General features: G+C 44.6%; 1 protein-coding gene and 1 long non-coding RNA gene across 5 annotated transcripts in view; both read right to left on the bottom strand.

Moving 5' to 3' along the window:
* The window catches only part of GRIP2 (glutamate receptor interacting protein 2), a 479,198-nt gene that overhangs the window by 252,414 nt on the left and 199,623 nt on the right, over positions 1–27,161 (bottom strand). The gene's annotated exons all lie outside the window — the stretch shown is intronic.
* Positions 1,783–27,161, bottom strand: LOC311523330. The gene is made up of 5 exons (XR_014712316.1): positions 26,457–27,161; positions 7,678–7,822; positions 6,853–6,988; positions 3,602–3,677; positions 1,783–3,144 (listed from the first exon to the last, which is right to left on the bottom strand). It is a non-coding gene; the product is annotated as an uncharacterized lncRNA (long non-coding RNA).

The following is a 27,161-nucleotide window of genomic DNA, read 5'->3' as shown; positions in this document are numbered from 1 at the left end:
TTGTGTTGCCTAGGCCATGTGTTGAATACCGGTTAGTCACCTATGTTCTCTGCAGATGGATACAATAGTAAGAAATCACTGGTAATAGAAAACACTGCTTTTCGCTGGGTCTTGAGATAGATGGCTCAGAATGGTGAAAGGGGATTCTGAAAGGCAGTGGATCTACGGACACGATGTTCTCTTGGTATGTCAATTATGGGGCCTCAGTGGGGAGGGAGTATGCAAAAGTTTGGTCATGTTTAGTAAAATATAAATATTTTTGCAAAATAAAAAAATCTGAATTAATTTGTTCATAACGGTCAAGGAGCTGGGTAGCAGAAGCCTTACTACATCCCTCATGGCCTATCAGTGACTTCTGTCTCCGGATCATGGGGATCATGACCTCTTGTCAGTTTAGCTGTCTCCTAAAGAGGACACCGAGAACGGCAATTCTGATGGCAGCCTCACGTGTGTGAATTAGGCTGGGGGGGGCATGTGTGCTGACTTCCAGCTAGTCAGTGCTATGGGACATATTTATTTCTCTGTGACTCCACAACAGGGACAAATCAGTGTATTATCCATTAAGCTACTCAGTTCATTTTTCTCAAGATGAATGGAAGACAGGGCTTCGAATGAGCATGGAATCCCTTAATCCTCCAATCAAATATCTCCTAAATTGGATGACCCAAAGATATTACTTTTTCAAGAGAGAAATTATTGTTTTCTAAATAAGAGAACCTCCAAATGAATATTTAATGTTTTCTCTACATCTCTCTGTTCCTGGCTTGCAATATTTAAGCAAGAAGTCTGATCAGGGAATGTACTAGCCATGAGATAAATACATCTCTGAGGTATTTGGATGCACAAGGAGCAGACAAGTGTCTGTAATATCTCAAGTGTATGATTGTGTCATGATTATAACATCCTGTGGAATTAGGTTATTGCCACTAAGAAGGCTGCCTACACCATGCCTACTTCACTGTTTTCTTGACTTGAAAAATAATCTAATATCATCCTCTTTCATTGGCAAAGTAACAATGACAGCTACAGCATTGTACTAGCGGTGCAATTGTTATTACTGACATGGCACTTTCATTAGAGGGCCTTTTTGCAGATAACGTTCAAAAAACAAACAAAAAACCCCCCCAAAATCAATATCTTTTGGGATGGGAATTTCTCATGTTTATTCCTAACTCCAGAGGAAGTTTTTGGGAAGTTTGGAAAAGTTCCATTCAGCCTTTTCTGCTGTATCTGATTAAAAAAAAAAAAAAAAAGTGTTCTACTCACAGAGGCCTCACGTCCCCTAAAGCACTAAAGCAGATGCTTAACTTAAGCAGGTTGTTAAGTCCTAGGTGTAACGTTTTCCAGGGTTGTGAGGCACCACTCCCTGTCCTGAGCGTGAAGCAGTCTTGTCTGTGCCAGCCGTAGCTCAACTCCCTGAAACCAACAGCCTCCGGCAGCACAAGCACCGACTTCCAGCTCTCCGCAGACCTCTCTCTCTCTGTGCAGACACACAACAACCCCCTAGTCCTTGGAGCGCTCCCTGCAGCAGCCAGCCCATCACTGGATGCACACAGAAATGTCCAGGTAATTGTCTCCAAAGACACAGGGGACACATAGGTTGACAGGTTCAATGCAGGATCAGGCCCTTCAGAACATTTCAGCACTGAAACATATTTATAGTGAAACAATGATAAGTTTATTATCAAAGGTTAAGTTTTACAAGATAGTGAGTTAGGATAATGAGTAGAAACTGCAATTTTTACACATTCAAAACAAAACATAAAACACAGGCTTAGGAATACACTTATCAATGGTACCTTTTCTATTTAATAAAGTAAATTTTCTCCCAAGGATTTAGTGTTTGAGAGAGCTGCTGGTGGTTCAGTCAAAACCAGGATCCAAGTTTTTATGAATACCCCATATCCTTCAAGGGGTTTCCTCCATGAATGGATCCCAAAATGGCTTTTTGCTGCTCCTTATATTTTCCAAAACTTATTGTTTTGTGCCCATTCGGGATGACCCCCCTGGTTCCCTTCCTGATGTGCTGGCTCCAGGATGCCTTCACATCTTCATGTTGACTCCATGTGCAAAATGGGGCTTGCATTGAGGTGACTTACAATGCTTAATCTACATATAAGCAAGGGCAAACAGTTGAATCTACATCCTTTTGTCTGACAAAACCTGTTTGCATCTTGCAAAAAACATCTTGCAATGATTTCCAGGATGAGTAGGACATAAGATACCTTACAAAACACTATTTATGGATAAATACCATGAAAGCAGTGCGTTAGGCATAGTGAGTTTGTTACACTCGTTAGGAGTTGTGGTTACAAAACATGCATACAAAAAATGCATCCGATGAAGTGAGCTATAGCTCACGAAAGCTTATGCTCAGATAAATTGGCTAGTCTCTAAGGTGCCACTAGTACTCCTTTTCTTTTTGCGAACACAGACTAACACGGCTGCTACTCTGAAACCAGTTACAAAACAGTGAACCCTTTGTCAGTTGGCATTGAGGGGTTCTTAGGGACACACTGGAAAGACATTTTTCAGACACTTTGGCCAAATCCTGCTCGCTGTTATACCAGCGTCAACCTAACTCAACTGCCTTCAACAGAGCTACCTCCAGATTGATATTGACATAGTCAAGAGCAGAATTTAGCCCTTTCTGACACAGCTCCATGTCACTATATTTTTAAAACATCTGACTTGTCACCTAAACATGCATGTTTGAAGAAATTTGCTTTAGAAACAATGAAACTGTAAGTGTCAGAAAATCACACATTGCAGGTGTGGAGTACAACATTTCCGTAGAACCACCTATTTAGAGCAACACAACATAGAATGCAAAGAAAGTCATTTAAATTGGACACCAACTGATGTTACCTTCAGGACTTCCTACTATAGATTGTTCAGCACTGTATCCAGCCCAATTCTAAAGGAGGCAGGCAATAGGGAGGGCTTCCTTTGGGAGATTCTTCCATAGCTTAAGAGAATTTCATATTCCAAGAAGTGTTTCTTGGAATCCAGACTAAATATTCCTTTGCTCCATCTCACCACCAGTCCCTTGCATCATGGAACAACTCTTCTTCCTTGATGATAACACTGTTCTGCTACGTGTTGACTAATTTCCACCTTCACCTGCCTCCTCAAAATCATCATCTGACCAAATCAGGGAAAAAATAAAAGAAAGAGAGAAGGCTTATTTTAAGCTAGGAGAAAACACTGACAAGTGTTCAGATCCAGTTTTTTTGTCAAGCTTTTTTGGTCAAGATTTATCTATATGGAACCTAGAAGGGACGGAAGAGCTGGCAGGGTGGAGGACGAAGAGCTGCCAGGATGAAAATCTGTCAAGGTGAATGTTCAGGCCCATAGGGAAAAGGAACGAATGCTGCAGTGACCCCTTGTCCCTATGTCATTGGCTAGCCCCAGAAGGAGATGATATCCAGTCCTTCTCAGGTCACAAGATCAGCCGACACAATGCAAGGTCAGAGGAGTATAATGAAAGAAATGGGAGGGAGTCATCAGAGCTCTGACAGGAGCTTGGAAGAGTCCCCAAGAGGAGCTGGGCCATGATTTCAAGTTGCGCTCTTGCTTGCTCCATGAATGAGTGACTTACTGGCTGTTTGGCACTCCCCACTGCAATCCCCATCTGGGCAATTTTCACAAATCCTTAGAACAGTCGTAGTTGGAATCTGAGCAAGAAAGGAAAGATTTACTGAGCTGCGTAGAACAAACACAGAAACAATTTACCACTTTCCAGAGCAGCAAAACTGTTTGCAAACAGTCAAAAGGAAACAGGCTGTCTCACCCTTGAGACAGGTTCAGGACTGGAGTATTGTTATTCAGAGCTGCTAGATATGGACAAGTGTCCCCGGAAGAAAAGATTATAATCTCGATAGGTTTCTACCTGAATAAATAAAGATAATGAAGGGGACCAGCTAGAAGTCAGGAAATCCCACACAGGGACAATATCAGTGTACTCCTCCTCTCATTTCAAGCCTGTTCTGTTACTTTAGATTACCACTGCCTCAGAATCAATTCCCAAGAGCATTTTGTGTGAGGGGGAAAAAAAAACCAAGCCAAAACCACATATATTCTCCCAGCAATGAGGCTCTCAAACAGTGTCAAGGAAAATAATCAATGTAATCAGAGAAAAATGTTACAACTCTTACAGCAATTTTGTATGGTAGGAGAATAAAAGAACCAGTCTTTCAAAAGAAGAAAAAGTGAAGCCCCCCCTATTCTTTTCCTGCAATTTCTAGTTGCTGCAGTTATGCCAATAATTTAAGGCCTGATCCTGTGAGGTGTTGAGCGGCTCTTTCAAAATGCCAAATAACTCCCTGCCAATGACTGCATTAGGACAACAAGGTGGTCAGCACCCTGCAGGATGTGGTCCACAGTTTATAAAAAGGAAGAACACTGTGTGAATCCGAACGGAACAACCAGGGAATTCATTTGCCTAGCTTAGTGGGAAAAAATATAGTGTGTGTGAGGGTACATCTACACAGCAAGTTCCCTTTTTCTGCAGCAGCAAGTCTCAGAGCCTGGGTCTACAGACTCGAGCACATGCTGTTGCACTAAAAATAGCTGTGTAGACATTTGGGCTTGGGCTGTAAGGTGGCTCTGAAGCCTGGGGAGATGGGTGAGTTTCAAGCTCCAGCTGAACCCAAACATCTACATGGGTATTTTTAGTGAAATAGAGTGAGCCCCAGGGCCTGACTCTGTAGACCCAGGTTCTGAGGCTTGCTGCTATGGTTTGTTGTTGTTGTTGTCATGTAGACATACCCTGGGAGAGCCATTTTACAACATTGGCAGAGGACTGTGGCATGACATGCTCCTCCCACATGGGGAAATTTGATATGTAAATAGGCCCACTGACTCAAGGAACAAGGAGGAATTACAGGTCTATGCCCTGGCCAGCTATGGTTGACATTGTATTAGAAATAACATTATTTAAACACTGTTGTTGCTAGTCCTGTTCCATAGCAGTGGACAGAAATATAAGTATATTACATACAAAAAACACATTAAAAGAACATTAAGGGTGAAATTCTAAGCAATCAAATGTTAGCAAATGCAGAGTTAAGGTTGTCTGTGCAATGCATATGGATTTGTGTGTATGTATTGTGATACAGTCTTTCATTACATGACCACATGTAAATTTTTCCATAGAACTGCTATGTCATTCAGCCCACATGTTAGATGGTGAGCAGCTTTTCAATGTGTTGTTTTAACTATACTCTTCACCGGTGACTCTGTGCCCTATTTACTGCATGCCAGTCAAAGTCTGTTCGGAACACAGAATTATTGATTTCCTCATGGGCTTTTCTATGGTGGTCATCTCTGTAGCGTCTGAGTGCTTCAGGAACATTAATGGATGTATCTTCAAAACATTTTACCAATGGGGAGCAGAGGCACAGAGACATTCATGTCAAAAGTGTACGCTAATATTGGGTGTCCAATTTGAAGTGCTTATGGCCTGATTTTTCAGATAATTGAGCATTTTATAGCTCTTTATATGTTCAAAGCACAGCTCCCACTGACTTCAGTTGCTGTTGTGAGCGCTCAGCATTACTGTAAATCAGAGCCCAGATCTCCCACTGGGAATCCAGAATATGAGGAACATATTAATGGCCTCCCACCTAGGAAAAGTTAGGTTCAAGTGACTTGACTAGCATTACCTAGGATCTCTGTGACACAGGCAAGGACAGAATCAATTTTCCAGGGCAGCATTCAACTGCCTGAACTATGAGACCATCTTTTCTCTTCCTGCAATACCCAACCCCATTCACTACACTCCTTCCAACTTTTGGAACAATTGACACAGGGCTCCTACAGATAACAGCCTCATTCACAATACAGCTTTGATTTATGCATTAAATAAAACAGATGTCCCATGGAAAAATGGTATGTGATCATGTAACTAAAGACTCTACCATAATGCATACAAACAAAGGGGACAAATTAAGGTTACACAGGCAACCTTAACTCTGTATTTCTGTACTTCTGAATATTTGACTTTGCAACCTTAACATTCATTTAATGCCATTTTTGTGTGTGTTCCCTCCCAGGAACCCCCGCCCCTCACTGCCCCCCAGGACCTCACCCCCATCCCCATCCAACCCCTCTGCTTCCTGTCCCCTGACTGCCCCAACCCCTATCCACACCCTGCTTCCTGACAGGCCTCCGGGGATTCCCACGCCTATCGAACTGCCCTCTGCTCCCTGTCCCCTGACTGCCCCCTGGGTCTCCCAGCCCCTTATCAACTCCCCCGCCCCTGCTCCCTTACCATGCCACTCAGAGCACCAGGCCTGTCAGCCACGCCACCCAGCTGGAGCCACACCACCGTGCTGCCTGGCAAGAGCTCACAGTCCCACTGGCGGCACAGCGAGCTGAGGCTGCGGGGGAGGGGAGACAGTGAGGGAGGGGCTGGGGACTAGCCTCCCGGGCTGGGACCTCAAGGGTTGGGCAGAACAGTCCCGCAGGCTGGATGTGGCTTGCGGGCCGTAGTTTGCCCACCTCTGCACTAGAAGGAGATGAGGCACTCATTTTGCCAGTGGGTTTCACAGCTATTTGCTGATAGCAGAGGAATGTTGAGACTCATGAATCCTGGGTTCTATTCCAGGTTCTGAAGACGTAAACTCCAGTAATTACAGACTCTTGTGCTCCTGTCACTCCCAAGCCTGACCCCTTCAACCTCATCCCCTCCAACCTGTCTGTCCCAGCTGCAGTCTCCTCTGCCACCACCACTCAGCTCTTCCTCCCAATCTTCTTCCTCACCACTCCCTCCAGTCCTGACTCCTCACCCCACTGCAGCTTTCCCCTTTTCCTCTTCTCTACCCGGGCATCAGCAATGAAAGCACTGACCGCACGTGAGAGACAGTTTCTCTGCTCTCAATTCCTGTGCCTGGTGTGCCCAGCAACCCCTGGCTTCCAGAAGGAGCAACGGAAGGCCAAGTCCTGCTCTTCCTCTGCCGTCCGAGGAGAAGCGTGCTCAGTCACTCTGTGGGGATGGCACATGTGTAGCCTGTTTAGCTCATAGAAACTGTGTGGGAATGAAGCAGGCACAACCGAGACTGACTGTTCAGAGAATTTAGAGGCCAAATTCTATCATATCGCTGCTGAGCATGTGCAAACTGAGAGGGTTTATTAATATGATTAAATATAGGCCAACAGTTCCCCTTGCTCTCCTCCCCAAGTAGCTCCAAATGTTAATTCAGTCATTTCATTAATGCAGACTTTACACATCAAAGTGAACACTCTGGGTTTTTTTCTAGATGAGATGGAAGATGCTCTAAATATTAAGGTCCAATGGGAGAGAACATCTGAGCCACAGTGTAATTCTGAGCATCCAAATGTGGGTAACAATATCTGATGCCCATGCATCAGATGCATCATCTGATGCCCAACAAGATGGTCAGCAAGTCAGTGTTCTTAGGAGAGAGGAAACAGTTAGAAAACAGCCCATTTCCAGAAGGGCAAATCCAGGTTCATTTTATCCTGTACCACATTATATAGTTCAATGTATTCTTTCTATGCTGATGTCATTCCAGAGAATGCAATGCTACAGGCTGCTGTAATCCTGCCATATATACACAGTGAAGGGGAAGTGAACTGTCAAGCTTTGTAAATGTCTGGCGTACTGCATAGCTTTGCATGCCTTTGAAATCCCACATGAATGAATGAACCTACCTATATCCCTTCCTCTCCTCCAGAGTGGTGTCACCTTTCATGTTTAAGGAATTAATGCACCAACAGCCCTTTGAAGTCTGAGGCGTGACACCTTGCAAGTGAAGAATCAGGAAAACATCTGGGGAAATCTGGAAAAACAATAACTCTGGAGCCCAGGAGAATCATTTGTCAAAATAAAGAGCGAGACAACGAAAGCAAAGAATTCATTTATCACCCATGTATATTCAACATGCAGTTTGCAACTAGCAATAATTGGATGGGACAAGAAATATTGTGAAGAGAGAGACAACAGAGAGGCAGCTTAGAAGAAGAGAATGAATCATCTACCCCATGCTATTCCTCAATAAATTGCTCTTGTTTCAAAGCTCCCACCCTTTACACACTCGTTACCTTCATAGAACTTTTTAAATAGCTGCCATATGTTATTTGCTAAGGAAGGTGTTGAGGGTTAAGTCTCCTGAGTAACCTCATGGGGTGAGGACAGTGGTCCTGTGGACTGGTTTCTAGGTCTGAGGTACAGCTTTCAAGATTAGAATTGCCCCCCGCCCCCATTTTTGGGAGGACAAAGCAGTCGACGTGGAAGGGAGGCCAAGCTCCCTGCAGTTTCACGTCAGAAAGAGGACGCAGTCTTTCAGGCCCCCGAAGGAAGTCTTAACTCCTACACTTCTGCATGACTAAAGCCAAAGCTTAGTCCCAGGGGTTCCAAGGAAAGAAAACCACCAGCCCATCTTTGTCAGAGGGCTCAGACTGGCAATGCTTCTATTTCTCAGTCAGTAATCCAGGGTCCCAGGCTGGGGGCCCTGTGCCCCAGTTTAGTTTGTTATGAAGTACTGCCCCGAACCTGGCCGGATTCCTCCCTTTAGGCTCTTCTTGGCTGGATGGGGGAGTTATCTGCCCCACCACAGAACAGTGCAGGTTTTGTTGTTGTTTCTTGTGAAGTTAGAGACTGAAACTACTTGGACAATGCTGGGCAAGCCTTATGGGAGATGTCCCAAAACGACAACTCAATATTGACTTAGATTCCTCCTCTTTATCAGTCTTGTACCACACAGCTCTGTTATTCACCTCCACTTGGACCTGCAACATCTCTTATAATTCAACCTGGAGTCCCCCTTACTGCTCTGCTAATGTACTATCATGCAGTGGGCCACTTTTTCAGTCCTACTAACACAAGAGCTTTACTTGTGCCTCTCAGTACTTACCTGCATTTTGACAAAAAGGGGCGGGGGGAGTCAGTTTTCTGCTGAAAAGTTCGATTTTATGGCAAAAAAAAAAAAAAAACTGAAACATTTTGGCTGAAACTGAAATAATTCAATTTGGAAATGCTGTTGTGGGGTCACATGAGCATTGCAGAGCACGCACCTTGTGCTCCCATGCTTTTCTATAGGGTGGGTGACCTGGTCAGACTACATCTCCTATGGAGCATCATGTTCGCCCCTCATCATGAGGGCAGGCAGCTGCACCAAGGGAGTCGCTGGCTGAGGTACATCATGGGAGATGTAGCCCAACGGGGAAGCCTGGCTCATAGAGAAGGGGGACATGAGGAAACTGAACTACAACTCCCATGAGGCATCGCAGCAGAATAGCCAATTGAAAGATTTCATTTTTTCAAGCATTTTTCTGTTTTCCACTGAAAATGTCTACAGAAAGCAGACAGTTTTTGTGAAAAATTTCCATCAAAAATCAAATTTTCTGTCAAAAAACAGTTTAGATTAAAACATTTTTCAGGCAACTCCACTGTTGACACTAGTTATACCTTCCCTACACAATCTGTACAGCCATGGCCAGCTTGTATTTTATTGCCACAGACGCTCCCACAAAAACAATTGCCATCGCCAGAGTGATATTCTGATTTGCATTTTGGGCCATGCCTCCTCAAAAAAACCCTGAAGTCCCATGGGAGACCTCTTGCTTCCTACGTTCCATTCAGTTGTCAAGTTCCAACATCCTGTTTATTTCCATTCCATAGTGTAAACACCAAAAGACTGAACCATATCAATGTTTCCCTGATGTGGCTGATTTGGCAGTGTAGATGGGATCTCTGGAATACAGCCAGGCAACAGCTCTAGGATTTTCAGTTTTCATGGGAAAACATGAAAAACTGATTCAAGGAAGGAGACAGCAGGGCCCTGGCTCTGCGATTTCTTGCCAAGAGCTGAGGAAGACAATACAGGGGTGACAATTTCGACTGCAGCCTCAGGGCATTGTTAGACTGATGAAAGGAGGTGTCATTTGTTTTCCCTCTCCAGCACTTTAATTCCAGTTTCTGGAGTGATTCAGAGCCCCCTGCATCTCAAGATTTCAGACCTCAAGCAATGCAGGGTTTAAGCAAGGAATTGGGGGCGGGGGGAGAAATGCTTGTGTGAGTATGATTTGAACATTAACTTCGAGGTGGCAATAGAAAAGCAGAGCATAAATACTGATTGGACTGATGAGCGACAGACAAACAATGAAAAGTCGACTCAGGGAGCCTCCTTCAGTTTAATTAGCAATTCATTAAGGAAGATCTCACAGAATCACCTCCCATCAGAAGATACATCTCCAGAGCAGAAAAAGACCTGAGGCAGCGAGTCTCAGAGCCTGGGTCAGCTGCCTTGGGCTCCCCAGCTTGCTCTAGAGCAGAGGTTCTCAACCAGAGGTACATCTACCCCTGGGGGTCAGAGGTGGATTAAGGTTACCCAGGGCCCTCGGCCGGAGCAAGTGGGGGTCCCTTCCCCACCTGTTCTGCCTGCGGCCCCACCTCTGTTGTGCCCCTTCCGCCTGTGGCCCCACCCACAGCCCCACCCCATGGGCCAGTGGCTAATCCGCCATTGCTGGGGGTACACAGAGGTCTTCCAAAGAGTACATCAACTCATCTAGGTATCTGCCTAGTTTCACACCAAACTGCATAAAAAGCACTAGCGAAGTCAGTGCAAACTAAAATTTCATACAGCAATGACTTGTAAGTAGAATATTTATATTCCAATCAATGTATTTTATAATTATATGGTACAAATGAGAAAGTCAGCAATTTTTCAATACTAGTGTGCTGTGACACGTTTGTATTTTTATGTCTGATTTTGTAAGCAAGTAGTTTTTAAGTGAGGTGAAACGTGGGGTATGCAAGACGCATCAGACTCCTGAAAGGGGTACAGTAGTCTGGAAAGATTGAGAACCACTGCTATAGAACAGGGGTTCCCAAACTGTGATACATGGATCCCTGTGGGTATGCGAGACATCTCTGGGGGTTAAGCAGGAGAAATTGTGCAATGGTGGATTTTATTTATTATTTTATTTCTTGCATTTTCATAATAGGCTCCTCAGATTAAGCTTTAAAACCCTGTGGGAATTTGTTATATAAAATACGGTAGTTAATTTACTTCAAGATGTACCAGTGAGAACACAGATACAAAGACACGATGACGTACAGAGCTCTCATCTCCAATCACCGTACAGAGTGGGTTCAGTTGCCCAGCAACTGTCCAGTTTAACTGAGCTCAGAACTTAGGGGTTTTTTTTTCAGTTGTATACATCGCACCATAACTATCAGTAATGATAAGGGTAGGGATATGCAGGCAGCTGGTAGATCTGGAAGGAAGTACGCAATAAGAAAAGTTTGGGAACCTCTGCTCTATAGGGCTAAAAATAGCAGTGTAGATGTTCCCAGAGAGAGCCACCTCATGTGTACAAAACACCTCCCTCTCTCTCTCTCTCCCATGCACACACATTCCTCACATTTTAATGCACCTAACACAGACCCACAATAAGTGTGTCCAAAAATACACCAAAAAGAAAGAAAGAAAACTAACAACACCAACAAATCCTACTCAAGCACTTCCTCAGAAGAAGGATGCCTTGGCAAATACAGTCCATCAGCTTCGCCATGTGCCCAGAAGATCAGCAAACTCCAGCTCAGTACAAAGCTGGGGAATGTCAGCCAAAGCGCCGCTTTTCTCAGTGATGGGTAGAGTGAGAGAGGAGGTGTCTTAGGTGCCCAGGACCAAAACCCCAATAGGTCAAGAGCACAGCTGGAACGTGCTCCCCAGGAGAAGTAAGTGAGCAATTGCATTCTGCACTGAGGTTTTTGCAATGTCTTCCAGGTAGGTGGAGGGTCTGTGGCAGCCTACGGTGGCCTGGGCTCCCTGGGCCTCTCTTACCTGGGCCGGGCTACAGCTTCTGGTCTGGCTGGGGGCCGGGGCCTCAGAGGGAAGAGGAGGGACAAAGGGCTGGGCTGGAGCTTGGGCCCTGAGACCTACCCCCTTTACTTCAGAGCCCACGTAGGGTTGCCAACTTTCTAATCGCACAAAAGCAAACACCCTTGCTGTCATAAATATAAAGGGAAGGGTAAACCCCTTTGAAATCCCTCCTGGCCAGGGGAAAGCTCCTCTCACCTGTAAAGGGTTAAGAAGCTAAAGGTAACCTCGCTGGCACCTGACCAAAATGACCAATGGGGAGACAAGATACTTTCAAAAGCTGGGAGGAGGGAGAGAAACAAAGGGTCTGTGTCTGTCTATATGCTGGTCTTTACCGGGGATAGACCAGGAATGGAGTCTTAGAACTTTTAGTAAGTAATCTAGCTAGGTATGTGTTAGATTATGATTTCTTTAAATGGCTGAGAAAAGAATTGTGCTGAATAGAATAACTATTTCTGTCTGTGTATCTTTTTTGTAACTTAAGGTTTTGCCTAGAGGGGTTCTCTATGTTTTGGAAGCTAATTACCCTGTAAGATATCTACCATCCTGATTTTACAGGGGGGATTTCTTTATTTCTATTTACTTCTATTTTTATTAAAAGTCTTCTTGTAAGAAAACTGAATGCTTTTTCATTGTTTTCAGATCCAAGGGTTTGGGTCTGTGGTCACCTATGCAAATTGGTGAGGCTTTTTATCCAACATTTCCCAGGAAAGGGGGGGTGCAAGTGTTGGGAGGATTGTTCATTGTTCTTAAGATCCAAGGGTCTGGGTCTGTAGTCACCTAGGCAAATTGGTGAGGCTTTTTACCAAACCTTGTCCAGGAAGTGGGGTGCAAGGTTTTGGGAAGTATTTTGGGGGGAAGGACGCGTCCAAACAGCTCTTCCCCAGTAACCAGTATTAGTTTGGTGGTGGTAGCGGCCAGTCCAAGGACAACGGGTGGAATATTTTGTACCTTGGGGAAGTTTTGACCTAAGCTGGTAAAGATAAGCTTAGGAGGTTTTTCATGCAGGTCCCCACATCTGTACCCTAGAGTTCAGAGTGGGGGAGGAACCTTGACACTTGCCCTGCCCCCAGCCCCACCCCTTCTCTGAGGCTCCGCCTCTGTTCATTCCATCCCCCGCTCTGTCGCTCACTCTCCCCCACCCTCACTCACTTGCTCATTTTCACCGGGCTGGGAGAAGGGGGTTGGGGTGCAGGCTCTGGAGTGGGGCCGGGGATGAGGGGTTAGGAGGCAGGGGGTTGCGGTGCGGGAGGGGATACAGGCTCTGGGCTGGGGGTGCAGGTGCCAGGGTGGGGCCAGAAATTAGGGCTCCAGAGTGTGGGAAGTTTCAGAGTAACAGCCGTGTTAGTCTGTATTCGCAAAAAGAAAAGGAGTACTTGTGGCACCTTAGAGACTAACCAATTTATTTGAGCATGAGCTTTCGTGAGCTACAGCTCACTTCATCGGATGCATACCGTGGAAATTGCAGCAGACTTTATATACACACAGAGATCATAAAACAATACCTCCTCCCACCCCACTGTCCTGCTGGTAATAGCTTAAATGGCCCAACTTGATGATCACTTTAGATAAGCTATTACCAGCAGGACAGTGGGGTGGGAGGAGGTATTGTTTTATGATCTCTGTGTGTATATAAAGTCTGCTGCAGTTTCCACAGTATGCATCCGATGAAGTGAGCTGTAGCTCACGAAAGCTTATGCTCAAATAAATTGGTTAGTCTCTAAGGTGCCACAAGTACTCCTTTTCTTAGAGTATGGGAAGGGGCTCCAGGCTGGGGCAGGGGGTTGGGGTGTGGGGGGCGGGTTGCAGGGTGTGGGCTCGAGGAGGGAGTATGGGTGTGGAAGGGGGTTCAGGACAGGGGGTTGGGGTGTGGGAGGGGATGCAGGGAGTGGGCTCTGGGCGGTGCTTACCTTGTGGGGCTCCCTGGAAGCAGTGACATGTCCCTCAGCACCTAGGCGGAGGCGCAGCCGTACGGCTCTGTGTGGTGCGTGTTGCCTCAGCCCTCAGGCGCAACCCTAAGCCTGCGTGGGAACATCTACGCTGCTTTTTTTTAGCCCTGTTATGCAAACCTGAGTCAATTGACCTGGGGTCTGAGACTCGTTGCTTCTTTTGGGGGATTTTTTTTTGCAGTGTGGATGTAGCCACACACACACACTCCCTCACATGTACATGCCTCTTGCATCTCATTCTCCCCTGTGCTCACCAGTTTGGACAAAATGATCATTTGCTACTGCAGGCTGCTAGCCAACAACGTATGATTCAAAGAGCTCCAGACAACAATTAAGAAGGTGGCCCCTTTATTTCCACCTTGCTGAACAAAGAAAAACAGGAAATAATCCCTTTTTTGAACAGCACTTTAGCTACAAGTTCTATAATCTAAGACATGCAGTCCGCTTGTCATTCTCCTAGTTATTGATTCGCAAGGACTTGCCACATAACAGTAAAGTCACCTCTTCTGTTCTTCCAGGCAGACCACAGAGCTGTTAACAATCACCTCTATTATCCTTTAGATAAATGTGTGGAGGATGAAAGGAAAAGGAGGACTTGTGGCACCTTAGAGACTAACAAATTTATTTGAGTATAAGCTTTTGTGAGCTACAGCTCACAGATAAAGACTAACACGGCTGCTACTCTGAAACCTGTGTGGAGGATGTTAATGCTAGGAAAGGAGGGGCTCTCGTCTGTGGTGGTTCCAGTCAAACACTCTGGATCCGACATCTGTCTTGATTAAACTTTAGTGATATTTTGCTTAGATTGATTGGCTCCCCTAACTCAACCAGTGCAAGAGGGTCACTCTGTTTCCACTCTGTCCATTCGGTTTGCGGTCACTTCACATGACAGATGAAGCTTTCCCGTATGCCCCATCGGCTTGCAATGAAATTACAGACAACTCTGCTTCCAGTAACCAGTACTCTTTGGAAGAAGTTTCATAGATTCATAGGCTGAAGTCCGAGCTCCACTGAAGTCAATGGCAAAGCTCCCATTGACTTAAATAGTGCCAGGAGTACACCCATAGATTTTAAGGCCAGAAGGGACCATTATGATCATCTTGTCTGACATCCTGTATAACAGACCCCATGATTCCTGCATCTAGCCTAACAGCTTGCAGCTGAACTAGGACATATGTTTTAGAAAGACATCTCTGTTAGATTGTGCCCTCTCTTATACAACTTCCTTGCTATAGAAAGAAACAAGTTGACTGTGGCAGGAATGAGGGTCCACACACAGCTGGACAGATAATCAACAGGCATCCAAAATTAAGCAGTGAAATTCTCTCTGAGGTTTCATTTTTTCCTGGTGCAGCAAGGAACAGTATATAACCACATGAGTCAATATAAACAGGGCAGCCTTTTGTGTCTCCAGAGCTCTTTCTCCCACTTTCTTGTTCATAGGACCCTCTTGTTTTTTTTTCTAAAAGGAACAGAGCTTCAGTTGAATTTCTGGGTCCTCAGCATCTCTGAACATCAATCCCTTAAGTGTCTAAAATAGGGCTTCAAAACCTGGGGCACCCAAAAATTATAGGCCATATATGAACGTTCTGGCCTCCACCTTTCTACATACTTTAGGTGAGCTAGTCACTGTGGGGTTTCCAAGTGGTACAGCTAAGTATTGTTGTTATTGTATCCCTGCTGTACTGCAAATTGCAGGGAGTGTTCTTGGGACATAGTGGGTTTTTATACAAAATATGGAGGTGTACAATGGGAAGTTGATCTTGGGGGAAATGGGCTGGTGGACATAAAAGAAAAATAAATAATGAAGATGATCCTCTGGAGGAAAACTGAGCAGAAATATCCCTAACAAAGGTGTAAAAATGTGTCTCAGCTCTGCAAAAACAAACCAACCAACCAGCCAAAATAAACATACCAACAAAAAGAGAACCAAAAACCCCAACAGATTTTACACAACACAATCCAGTTCTTTTGCCAGACTTCCTCATTGGAGTCTGCTGGCTTGTTCCACTGGACAGGGAGCCCCAGGGCTGGAGCTCTGAACTGATGTTTGAAAGAGAGAAGGTGTTTTACACTGTGAGGGATGCACTTTCAGAGAAACAAAAGGTTTGCGAGAAGCAATTAAGCATTTCCCATCAAATTTGACATTTGGCATCTGCTCAAGCATCTGTTGAGACTTGCTTTGTTTCCAGTTAATATGTACAACACAATATGATTTAGCCTTTAGCCGAGTAGCTCACAGAGCACAAAATCTATTTCTGGGGATAAAAGAAGCAGGAAAAGACTTTTTTGGCTTTACTTTTAAATTAACACAGTCTCTTCTCTCTTTACTGCTAATATTATTAGCTCTCTTGTGAATTTAACAAGGGAGAAGGAGAGAATTACCCCCTCAGACAGCTAATCCATCGACCTCTCTCTGCTCTCCCTTTTCTTCTGCTGCATTTCACTCACGTGTGTAAATGGAGAACACTTCAAACATATCAAGCCTTAGGATGGTAGAGATGACACAAGAAAAGAAGGGCCAGAAAAAAAACACGTTGTGTCCATCAGCTCACAGCAATCCTCTCTCATTGGGCCTGACTCATATAAACCACTAAGCCCCAGCTAAATCAAAAATATACCCACCTTTCTGTATCCAGTTCTCCTCTAAGGAAATTTTTAAATCAGGGACTTGAGCATGGGCTTCCTCTTCTCCCCGCTCCATGCCCTTTTTTCTGCAACCTTCTTTGCTTGAGAAAGACTGCTTCTAATTCAGTCAAACCAGTCACTATGGGACCACATGCTTCCCTGTTACACAGGTTATACCGAATGACTTTTCTATGCTCCTAGTCCTGCAAGCTTGAGAAGTGAAGAGTCCAGCATATTGAACTTGGAGTTATTAGTAGTGCATGGTGCTCACTACAAAGCCACAGGGCTGGATTTACCAAGATCCATCTTGGATCACAGGCGAAAATCCCTGATAGCCTGTTACTTCTCCAAAGATCAAGGTTTTTTACAGCAAGAAAAATGGTCATTTTATTTTGCAAAAGCTGTGACAACACAATGTAAAGATCTAACTAGGTAAGTGATCAGGGACAAGTGCCAGGGCCCGATATTAGCGTTGTAATTACAGCTCCTTGAATGAGAGACAGTCACAGAGTAGCTCCAGGCCCCAAATAAGTTAGCCTTCCTAGCAGCTTCACAGAAGCCCAGCCAAGCATGGCACTCAAGGCTGGCTCCTGTGGAATGTGGGTACTTGGGTAACTGGTCCCATCCAAGCAGGTGGCCTGGAGGCTGACACTTTGGCTAACAAGAGGACATGATTCTTTGACCACTTAGAGGTCTGATTTCTATGGTGTCTATCTTTCTCCAACTGCTGACAATACCTAGTCTAATGGATGGGACACTGCTAATTAAAGAGCCTTTCCTTCTTAATCTTCCCTCTCCAGAGCTCATGACAACTACAAATTGTGCTATTCATGTGTATAGCTCAGGTTATTCATGAAAGGAAGCACTTCGCAATTAGCTTGAAAAATTTTTATTCCAAGACTGCTTGCAGCATAAAAGCAGGGAAGCAAACTGAGGATGCAGATATCTCTCAGGTACAACTGACATTGTAGGATGAATATCTCACAACAGAGCTTTGCCCCACTGAAGAAATGAGGGAGCGAGAAAGAACATATGATGGAAGGGAAAATATAAGTTCAACTCTGACGATAACTCACCAAGTCTGCTGAAAGGATATTTCATTTGGGTTTCTGTTAGAAGTGTGATTCTCTTAGAATACATCCAGCTAATTCAATTACAAATAAATTGCAGTTTGAACCTCAAGGGAAAGTTAGAAAAGACCTTTTAGCTTCATGAACCAACTTACATTGCTGGAAAAGTGCACTGGAGTATAGGCTCCTAAATGCATGTACATGCGTGCACACACACATAAAAAGTGCAGAAAAACATACCATAGCTCTAAGCAGGTGAACGATCCAGTTTCCTCAGGCTGTATGTTAGGATACAGGATCATCAACTCCAGTTATGTAAAGATGACTGCTTCACTCTAGTGGTAGATCCACTGAGGTGGCACCTTACTCTTAGCAGCCCACTGTTGTTTTTCCAGCTTTGTTTAGAAACGGCATCTCTGCTGGCTTTCAGGTCAGCCTTCCACCTGTGGCCAGGCAGAGAGCCCCCAAATGAATAGTTTAAAAGCCCACAAACAATGAGAAAGGGGAACGAATTGTGAATTAAAAACAATCTCTTTCATTTACCAAGGGCATGGTCGTCGCTAGTCTAAGGTTGTGCTTAGCTCACCCCTGCTTCTCTTACAGCAAAAGAACAAAAGGTGACACTTCCCCTAACCCACAGGGGCCTGGAGCATTAAGTTCATCCAAGAATCAGCCTCCCTAGTAGCATTTTTTCTTTCTTTTAATATTCAATTAAATTTTATTGTGCAAGAAAGTTGCTGGATCGGCAGCCCTGGAAACTGAAATCCTCAATTTAGGAAAGCAGGACTGGAAGGGGCCTCCTGGGTCATGGAGTCCAGTCCCCTGTGTTTGCTGGAAACTCTGTCATATAATCCCATTCATATTTACCCAGAAAACGTGCAGGACAGGGAGCAGCAAGGCAAGCCCCTCCCACATCACTAACACTCATGTCTGGTCCTGAGGGACTAATTTTATTCCCATTCAATCCTTCACCTCTCTGATGAGACTGTCAATAAGGGTGCCAGTTTTGTTGCATGATCACCTGTCCACTAGGGGCTTTATAGAGGCTATCAAGTCATTTCACATAAGCCACTGACAGCCATTTTATGGTAAAGACTTTCATCTGGAAATGAGCTAGTGACCTAGAGTGAAAAGGCTGCAATTCACCAATGAATACCTGAAAACAATTATACAGGTTAGCACATGTCAAATTAGGATGTGGATTTGCTGTCCTCAGAAGACAAGCCTTCAGCATTTCACTTTGCCTTTACAAAGAGTAATCTCTGAGCCACGGGATAATAGTTTAGAGCACTTCTGCATAGTAACAGCAGCATATCCAATTAAAAATACCTATATATGAAACTAACACCAAAAGGCCTCACTTTAAAAGAGCTGGCTGAGTGATCACTGCTCTGATCCCTCTGTCCATAGCATGGCATGCTTATCCAGTCAATACACTCATTCTCTTTAACACAAATGGATGTGATAATAGAAGGAAGATTATGAGAGTATATGAATGGGTTTCATGTAAAATGATCCCTATGCCTCCTCCAGATACTGATTTTGTACTCAAAGGATGCCAACAAGTCGAGACATTGACACTGACACTAAACTACATTTGCTACCTGTTCTACACAGGAACAGTCACAGCAGTGATGCTGCCATGCAACAGGGTGTACAGATGATGAGTCTACAATAATCGTTCATATGTAGTGTTTTCATCTGGGAATCTCAAGGACTTTAAAGTTAATTAAACGTCACCACCACCTCACCCTTTCAGTGAGACAGGGATGATGATGATGATGTCCCTCTACCAGATGGGTAAACTGAGGTACAGAGCACAACTCAGTGGCATAACCCAGGAGTTCCAAACCCCAGTCCCTTGCTCTAAAGACAGCTCCTATTGCCTTTATGGTCTACCATTTTAATGACAGTATAGAGAAATGGTTGTGGTTTCATTTACTCTCCTGATAGCTGAGATATGGCAAATACAATTCTTTCACTGCCCACACGTTTTGAAACCACTGGGAGTTTTGCCTGAGAAAGGACTGAGTAAATACCTCAGGCTTTGGCCCATTTCATTCACCAAATGCAGAAAAAATGTGACAGGATATTATGGAACAACAGCACCCCAAGGCGGTTATGAAGCTCTGGTGATAGATGAGTAGAAGTAGCATGCTGAAATTACAAATAAAATGAAGACTCCGTTTAATGAAGTACAACTATTTTATCATTACCACTGAACCATTGTTATGGTTCCTTTAAAGATAAGGTTAGGTGAAGCAGTTGAAACTGCTGATGAAAAAAGTATTAGATGATAGAAACTGGGGGTCAATTGAACTGCTGCTGTGCACAATTTCTGGTCATTAACTAAATGGAAGCATACTGAACACTCTTAACCAGCAAGAAAAAATCCCATAAAGAAAACAAACTTCAAAAGACATCCAATTAGTTGTTCAGTAGGAAAAGAAAATAAATCTAAACTGGCAAAGCACCCATCACAGTGGCTAAGCAAGCAGAATTAGAACAGAGAGGGTTGCAGGGCCACTGGCCATATTGGGAATATCTAATTGTCTTAAAAGGAACTATAATCAAATGTACAAAAGGAGTGGCAAGACTTCCACTTTCCATTTTCATACCTCTACGTTATGCTTAACCAAGCTCTCCAGATTCATAGAATCATAGAATATCAGGGTTGGAAGGGACCTCAGGAGGTCATCTAGTCCAACCCCATCCTCAAAGCAGGACCAATCCCCAAATAAATCATCCCAGCCAGGGCTTTGTCAAGCCTGACCTTAAAACCTTCTAAGGAAGGAGATTCTACCACCTCCCTAGGTAATGCATTCCAGTGTTTCACCACCCTCCTAGTGAAAAAGATTTTCCTAATATCCAACCTAAACTTCTCCCACTGCAACTTGAGACCATTCTCCTTGTTCTGTCATCAGCTACCACTGAGAACAGTCTAGATCCATCCTCTTTGGAACCCCGTTTCAGGTAGTTGAAAGCAGCTATCAAATCCCCCCTCATTCTTCTCTTCCGCAGACTAAACAATCCCAGTTCCCTCAGCCTCTCCTCATAAGTCATGTGCTCCAGCCCCCTAATCATTTTTGTTGCCCTCCGCTGGACTCTTTCCAATTTTTCCACATCCTTCTTGTAGTGTGGGGCCCAAAACTGGACTCAGTACTCCAGATGAGGCCTCACCAATGTCGAATAGAGGGGAACGATCACGTCCCTCGATCTGCTGGCAATGCCCCTACATATACATCCCAAAATGCCATTGGCCTTCTTGGCAACAAGGGCACACTGTTTGCTACCAAACACTCCAGATAGCTCCAGGCACAGCACACCTGCTTACTGATTAATGGTAATGCACCTCCTGGACATTCCTGGAGCAACACAGTTCCTATGCTCTGCACTGGTGTGTCCTTGATTTCTACTAATTTCATGGACAAATGAATGGTGGCCAGCAGGGTCACAGAAGAAGAAAAGGGAACGTGGTACATAACCCCCTGGAATACTGCCAAGCCAAGGATGAGTCTCAGCAGCAATTGAAGATGGTTAGAACATCCTTTCAAATCAATGCTATGTAAATAACCCCTTTTGTCCCATTGTCTTGAATGGATGTGCCATTAAAACAGATTCTGAAATGCCCTGCAGCAGTAAATAAGGTTAACATGGACATCTTCAGCATGGTGTGTAATTGTCCATGTCAGCATCTTGAAGTGGCAACTAGTGCCAGAGCAAGTCAGTGCGAGTGCATTGTTGTCCGTCTCCAGCAACATAGAAGATAATCGCAAAAAGAAAAGGAGTACTTGTGGCACCTTAGAGACTAACCAATTTATTTGAGCATGAGCTTTCGTGAGCTACAGCTCACTTCATCGGATGCATCCGGTTGCATCCGATGAAGTGAGCTGTAGCTCACGAAAGCTCATGCTCAAATAAATTGGTTAGTCTCTAAGGTGCCACAAGTACTCCTTTTCTTTTTGCGAATACAGACTAACACGGCTGTTACTCTGAAACAGAAGATAATGCAGCTCACCAGTTCAAGACCTTCAGAGAGCAACGGTGTTTATATTTTATAGCGTGTGCTCAAGGAGGATGCCGGATTGATAACTACCTGCAGATCAGGTACAGCACAGACAGTGCTGGTGTAATCTTCCCCAATAGAACATGACCTGCCGTTCTGCCTTTATCCTGACTTGAAGGAGCCACCTCTACATGCAAGAAGGGAGTTTATGCTCCCTGCACAATCAAATCTTTTGGTCTCTCTACTGCAGGGGTGGGCAAAGTTTTTAGCCTGAGGGCCACATCTGGGTATGGAAATTGTATGGTGGGCCATGAATGCTCACGAAATTGGGGGTTGGGGTGCGGGAGGGGGTGAGGGCTCCAGCTGGGGGTGCAGGCTCTGGGGTGGGACCAGAAATAAGGAGTTCAGGGTGCAGGAGGGGGGGTCCGAGCTGGGGCAGCGGGTTGGGGAGGGTGGGGACTCCAGCTAGGGGTGCGGGCTCTGGGGTGCGGCTGGGGATGAGGGGTTGGGGGTGCAAGAGGGTGCTCTGGGCTGGGACCGAGAGGTTCAGAGCGTGGGAGGGGGATCAGGGCTGGGGGTTGGGGCATGGGAGGGGGTCGGGGCATGGGAGGGGGTCAGGGCTGCAGGCTCCAGGCGGCGCTTACCTCGAGCAGCTCCTGGAAGCAGCGGCATGTCCCCGCTCTGACTCGTATGTGGAGGCACGGCCAGATGGCTCTGCATGCTGCACCATCCACACGTGCTGTCCCTGCAGCTCCCATTGGCCACAGTTCCTGGCCAATGGGAGCTGTGGGGGCAGCACTTGAGGCGGGGGCAATGTGCAGAGCCCCCTGGCTGCCCCTACGTGTAGGAGCCGGAATGGGGATATGCCTCTGCTTCTGGAATCCGTGCGGAGCCACGGCACATGTGGAGCAGGGCAAGCCCCAGACCCCACTCCCAGTCGGGAGCTTGAGGGCCGGATTAAAATGTCTGAAGGGCCGAATGTGGCCCCCGGGACATAGTTGGCCCACCCCTGCTCTACTGAGCCTGCCCAATAAGAGTTCCAGTGAGGATTGGGGGTTTTCTCCATCCACTTGGAACTGAATTGAGACTATTAACACAGTTTTATATGTTTCAGAGTAGCAGCCGTGTTAGTCTGTGTTCGCAAAAAGAAAAGGAGTACTTGTGGCACCTTAGAGACTAACAAATTTATTTGAGCATAAGCTCTCATGAGCTACAGCTCACTTCATCGGATGCATTCAGTGGAAAATACAGTGGGGAGATTTATATACATAGGGAACATGAAACAATGGGTGTTACCATACACACTGTAAGGAGAGTGATCACTTAAGGTGAGCTATTACCAGCGGGAGAGCGAGGGGAAAATAACCTTTTGTAATGATAATCAAGGTGGGCCATTTCCAGCAGTTGACAAGAACGTCTGAGGAACAGTGGCGAGTGGTGGGGGGGAATAAACATGGGGAAATAGTTTTACTTTGTGTAATGACCCACCCACTCCCAGTCTTTATTCAAGCCTAAATTAATTGTATCCAGTTTGCAAATTAATTCCAATTCAGCAGTCTCTCGTTGGAGTCTGTTTTTGAAGTTTTTTTTGTTGAAGAATTGCAACTTTTAGGTCTATAATCGAGTGACCAAAGAGATTGAAGTGTTCTCTGACTGGTTTTTGAATGTTATAATTCTTGACGTTTAATTTGTGTCCATTTATTCTTTTACATAGAGACTGTCCAGTTTGACCAATGTACATGGCAGAGGGGCATTGCTGGCACATGATGGCATATATCACATTGGTAGATGTGCAGGTGATCGAGCCTCTGATAGTGTGACTGATGTGATTAGGCCCTATGATGGTGTCCCCTGAATAGATATGTGGACACAGTTGGCAATGGGCTTTGTTGCAAGGATAGGTTCCTGGGTTAGTGGTTCGTTGTGTGGTGTGTGGTTGCTGGTGAGTATTTGCTTCAGGTTGGGGGGCTGTCTGTAAGCAAGGACTGGCCTGTGTTCCAAGATCTGTGAGAGTGATGGGTCGTCCTTCAGGATAGGTTATAGATCCTTGATGATGCGTTGGAGAGGTTTTAGTTGGGGGCTGAAGGTGATGGCTAGTGGCGTTTTGTTATTTTCTTTGTTGGGCCTATCCTGTAGTAGGTGACTTTTGGGTACAGTTTTATATAGGCTACCAAGCAGTCATCCGGTCATAACAATGTGTAATCGCTAACAAACAGCAGCAGCCCTTTCTCAGACTTTGAGAAACACTATGATAGGGTGAGGAACATTGGCAAAGGAATTTTGGGCTGAAGTAAGAAAAAGGCCTCTAGGACTAAACTGGATTAAGAATGTAACCAAACCCTGCAAAGGTAACAGTTCTCCATACTGTTCTCTTTGCTCCTCTCCATAGGTCTTTCCTCAACCTCCCTCTAGCATTCTTCAGTATGTATTACAGGTACCAACTATGGCTATTCTCTTAGCAGTAAATGAGAAAAAGAAAAAGAAAGAAAAAGAGGGATATTGTAGAAGCAGAGAGATGTTGAAATGGGGAGAAGAATGAGGCAGTCCAAACCAGTTAAAATCTTAAAGTGCCTGATTCAGTTTGATAATCTAGCTGGGATTTAGGCCAGTTATGTTTTTCTCAAACTAGTTCCCTCATCTCTCAAAGATCTATGTTCTTTTCCATAAGCAAGAACAGGACAAAGCTCTGTTCTGGAGATGGTAAAAGAGTATTCCTCCTCTGAGGCAAAAATGAGAGTGATGCCAGCATCACTGACCCAGGAAGAAGACTCCAAAATGTCCTCTTTTATCTATTAAAACAGATGTGTCCCTGTCTGCTCCAACTAGGCAGCTACTGATCTGTTTAGGAGTTTGATTAGGACTAGACCTAAGCCAATCATGTAGTGAATATATAAGCACTTTGTGTCATTCCATACACAATCAATATAAACAGGTTTCAATCATATAAACTGTGATTATCGGGGGCTGTCAGACATTCCTACTGATGTCTGATGCCATCTGGTAAACCTATCTATTGGCTTTGTTAAATCAGCCAGAGGATTGTGCAGAACATTCACCACTGTGATTTCTGAATGCAACAGAGCGGAACACAAATCTTCCAGCTGCCCTGAAGGAAATTGGTGAATAATGTATCTGACATCTCTGCTGTACTCAGCTCGACTTCTCTCTTTTTAGTGGCATTTCATTCTACCTGAAGGGCCTTTTGCTATTTAGGCCTAGTTCACCAGCATACTACCACATTACATTTAAGTCATGTTGAATCAGGAAAGGCTCCAGACTTGAACTTTAAAAAGGAGAAAACACGCTGCTAATGAGAGATTCTCCTATAGAAAATTCCTTTGGTGATAGTGCACTTCCTCTTTCCCTTAAGTGGAAGGCTTCAAGCAGAAAATCTACCCCTTTAATTTCATTTGGTCTTTGAATTTACCGTCCATATCCCTAGTCCCTGTAGGGGTTAAACACTGAGCCTCAAGGGCTTCATGATTATCTTCCTTGCAGTACAGAGGACATTTCTTGGTACATTATGGTAAAGTGACCAATCACACTAGCTCACCTCTTTATAATGGGGTTATTCCTGGGTTTTCAGGGAGCCATTCAGAAGATACAGCTTTGCCATGGCAGACCATTGGTCTGTTCCAGGACAGCAATTCCTATGGAGTGGTTCTGGTACTGATACATTGTAGCAGGGGCAAAGGGAAATAAAATCAAGTTGCTAAACATTTACACTGCAATGTTTCCCAAAATGATGTAGCACTGAGGAATTTTTCCTGTTTTAAAAATAATTTATTTTATTCATTGTTTCTAATAATCTCTTGAAAAAAAAGATAAGAAAAATAAGAACAAATTGGTGGGAACTATTATCTTTGATTGTTTCCCTTTATGTTATGTCTTTGAGGGATCCGAGTGTGGATCAATTGATGCTTAGGAGTCTATCTTGTGCCCTCATGGAGCTAGGAGGTTAATAATAGAAAGACAAAGCAAAAGCTAACTAAAAAACCCACTAGCAATTAAAAGTAATTGGTCCATTTTACTGCTCGACAGTCACATGGAAGAATTCCATAAGAGCCATGTGAGGGCCGTAGGTGGTCCGCAGCGTTGTGTTTCAAGGGCTACACACAAGCAAAGGTTTGTGCCGAAACCAAACAAGGGTGAAGGTGGAATCTCTGAAGGTGCTGGGTGGTGTGTTTGTTTTTGGAGAGGGTTGCCTCATAGTTCTTTGCTCTGCTGCAGGGCAATATCCAGTCACCCAACATGGATTCGGAGTCTGGGAAAGGGGTTGTAGAGCCACTGGACGATTCAACTTTTCCCTTTGAAGTGTTTAGTGAATGTAGTGCTAGTGGATGGCCCTGAAGAGTGCTTGGTATCACAGATCCCATGTGTAGCACCGCACAGCCCTACCAATCTAGAGATCCTCTAGAGGCACATGATGAGATCAATCTTCATGGCCATTCAATCCCTGGCCTCTTTTCTGAGAGTGCAACAAGGGTGCCAGTGATGGCAATTCTGTAATGTAGACACCTGCTCACAAGGTACTGGAGTATAGCAACCAACTCACTGCATGTAGACTACTAAACAATAATGACTATATCAACCTGGGGCCTTATTTCACTTGTATGCTCAAGGGTGTCAGGATGGGGAGAAAGAAAAGGAGTACTTGTGGCATCTTAGAGACTAACAAATGTATTTGAGCATAAGCTTTTGTGAGCTACAGCTCAGTTCATCGGATGAAGTGAGCTGTAGCTCACGAAAGCTTATGCTCAAATAAATTGGTTAGTCTCTAAGATGCCACAAGTACTCCTTTTCTTTTTGCGAATACAGACTATCACGGCTGCTACTCTGAAACCTGTCAGGATGGGGAGAAGAATTCAGGCTGAGAGTTGGATCAAAACCTATGTACAAGTCTCTATACATTAGTCCTCCAAGAATGGCTGTTTTAGCTACTTGTATTACTTACTATGTATCACTCTTATCTGGTGTCTGCTCTGTCCTCTTCAATTCAGTGACTGGATGGAAGTCTAACCATTTGTTTCAGCAATTTTTGCGTCCATCCATGTGTGGTTTCTGTTCCTGAGAGGGATGGATCTATTACATTTTTATTCTCATCTCTTTGTGGTGATGCCTGAGGGAGAAAGCTCTGTTCATAAATATATTTAAGCAATTTCTGAGGGGTTTACAGGAAGCAAACAGAAAATCTACACCTTGCTTGGTTTATCTCATTTGTCTTCCAGACACAGATTGTGCAACTCTTCTTCAATAAGCTTTATTTCCTTTTTGTAGTCAAGCTCCGAGTAGTCAGCTGTGTTTTAAAGTCTCATCTCTTCAGAGTTTCATGCCCTGACACCTAGAGACACTGCTCTGACCCATACTCAGGTGACCCATCTGTTAATGGAAGAGTTATATACAGAGTTATAATTTGTAGAGTTATACCCTCCCATTGGTGCAATTACCCCATTGCGGTCATTGGGATAGTTATGCCCCTCTCCACTGAGCAAAGTTACACTGCTGCTATTGCATCAATACGGAGACCCTCTGATTTACATGGTGGCTATTATTGGTATGTTTATGCTTTCCTGTGAACATCGTTACCTTGCTACTATTATCTGTGTAGTTAGTTATACCCTCCTAACGGTATAGTTACATTGCTGGCCATATTAAATTG

The sequence above is a fragment of the Lepidochelys olivacea genome (genome assembly GCF_965140295.1).
Source record: "Lepidochelys olivacea isolate rLepOli2 genome assembly, chromosome: 7".
Lineage (NCBI taxonomy): Eukaryota > Metazoa > Chordata > Testudines > Cheloniidae > Lepidochelys > Lepidochelys olivacea.
Note: the sequence above shows the minus strand (reverse complement) of the source record. Positions and strands in the feature narration are given on the sequence as shown.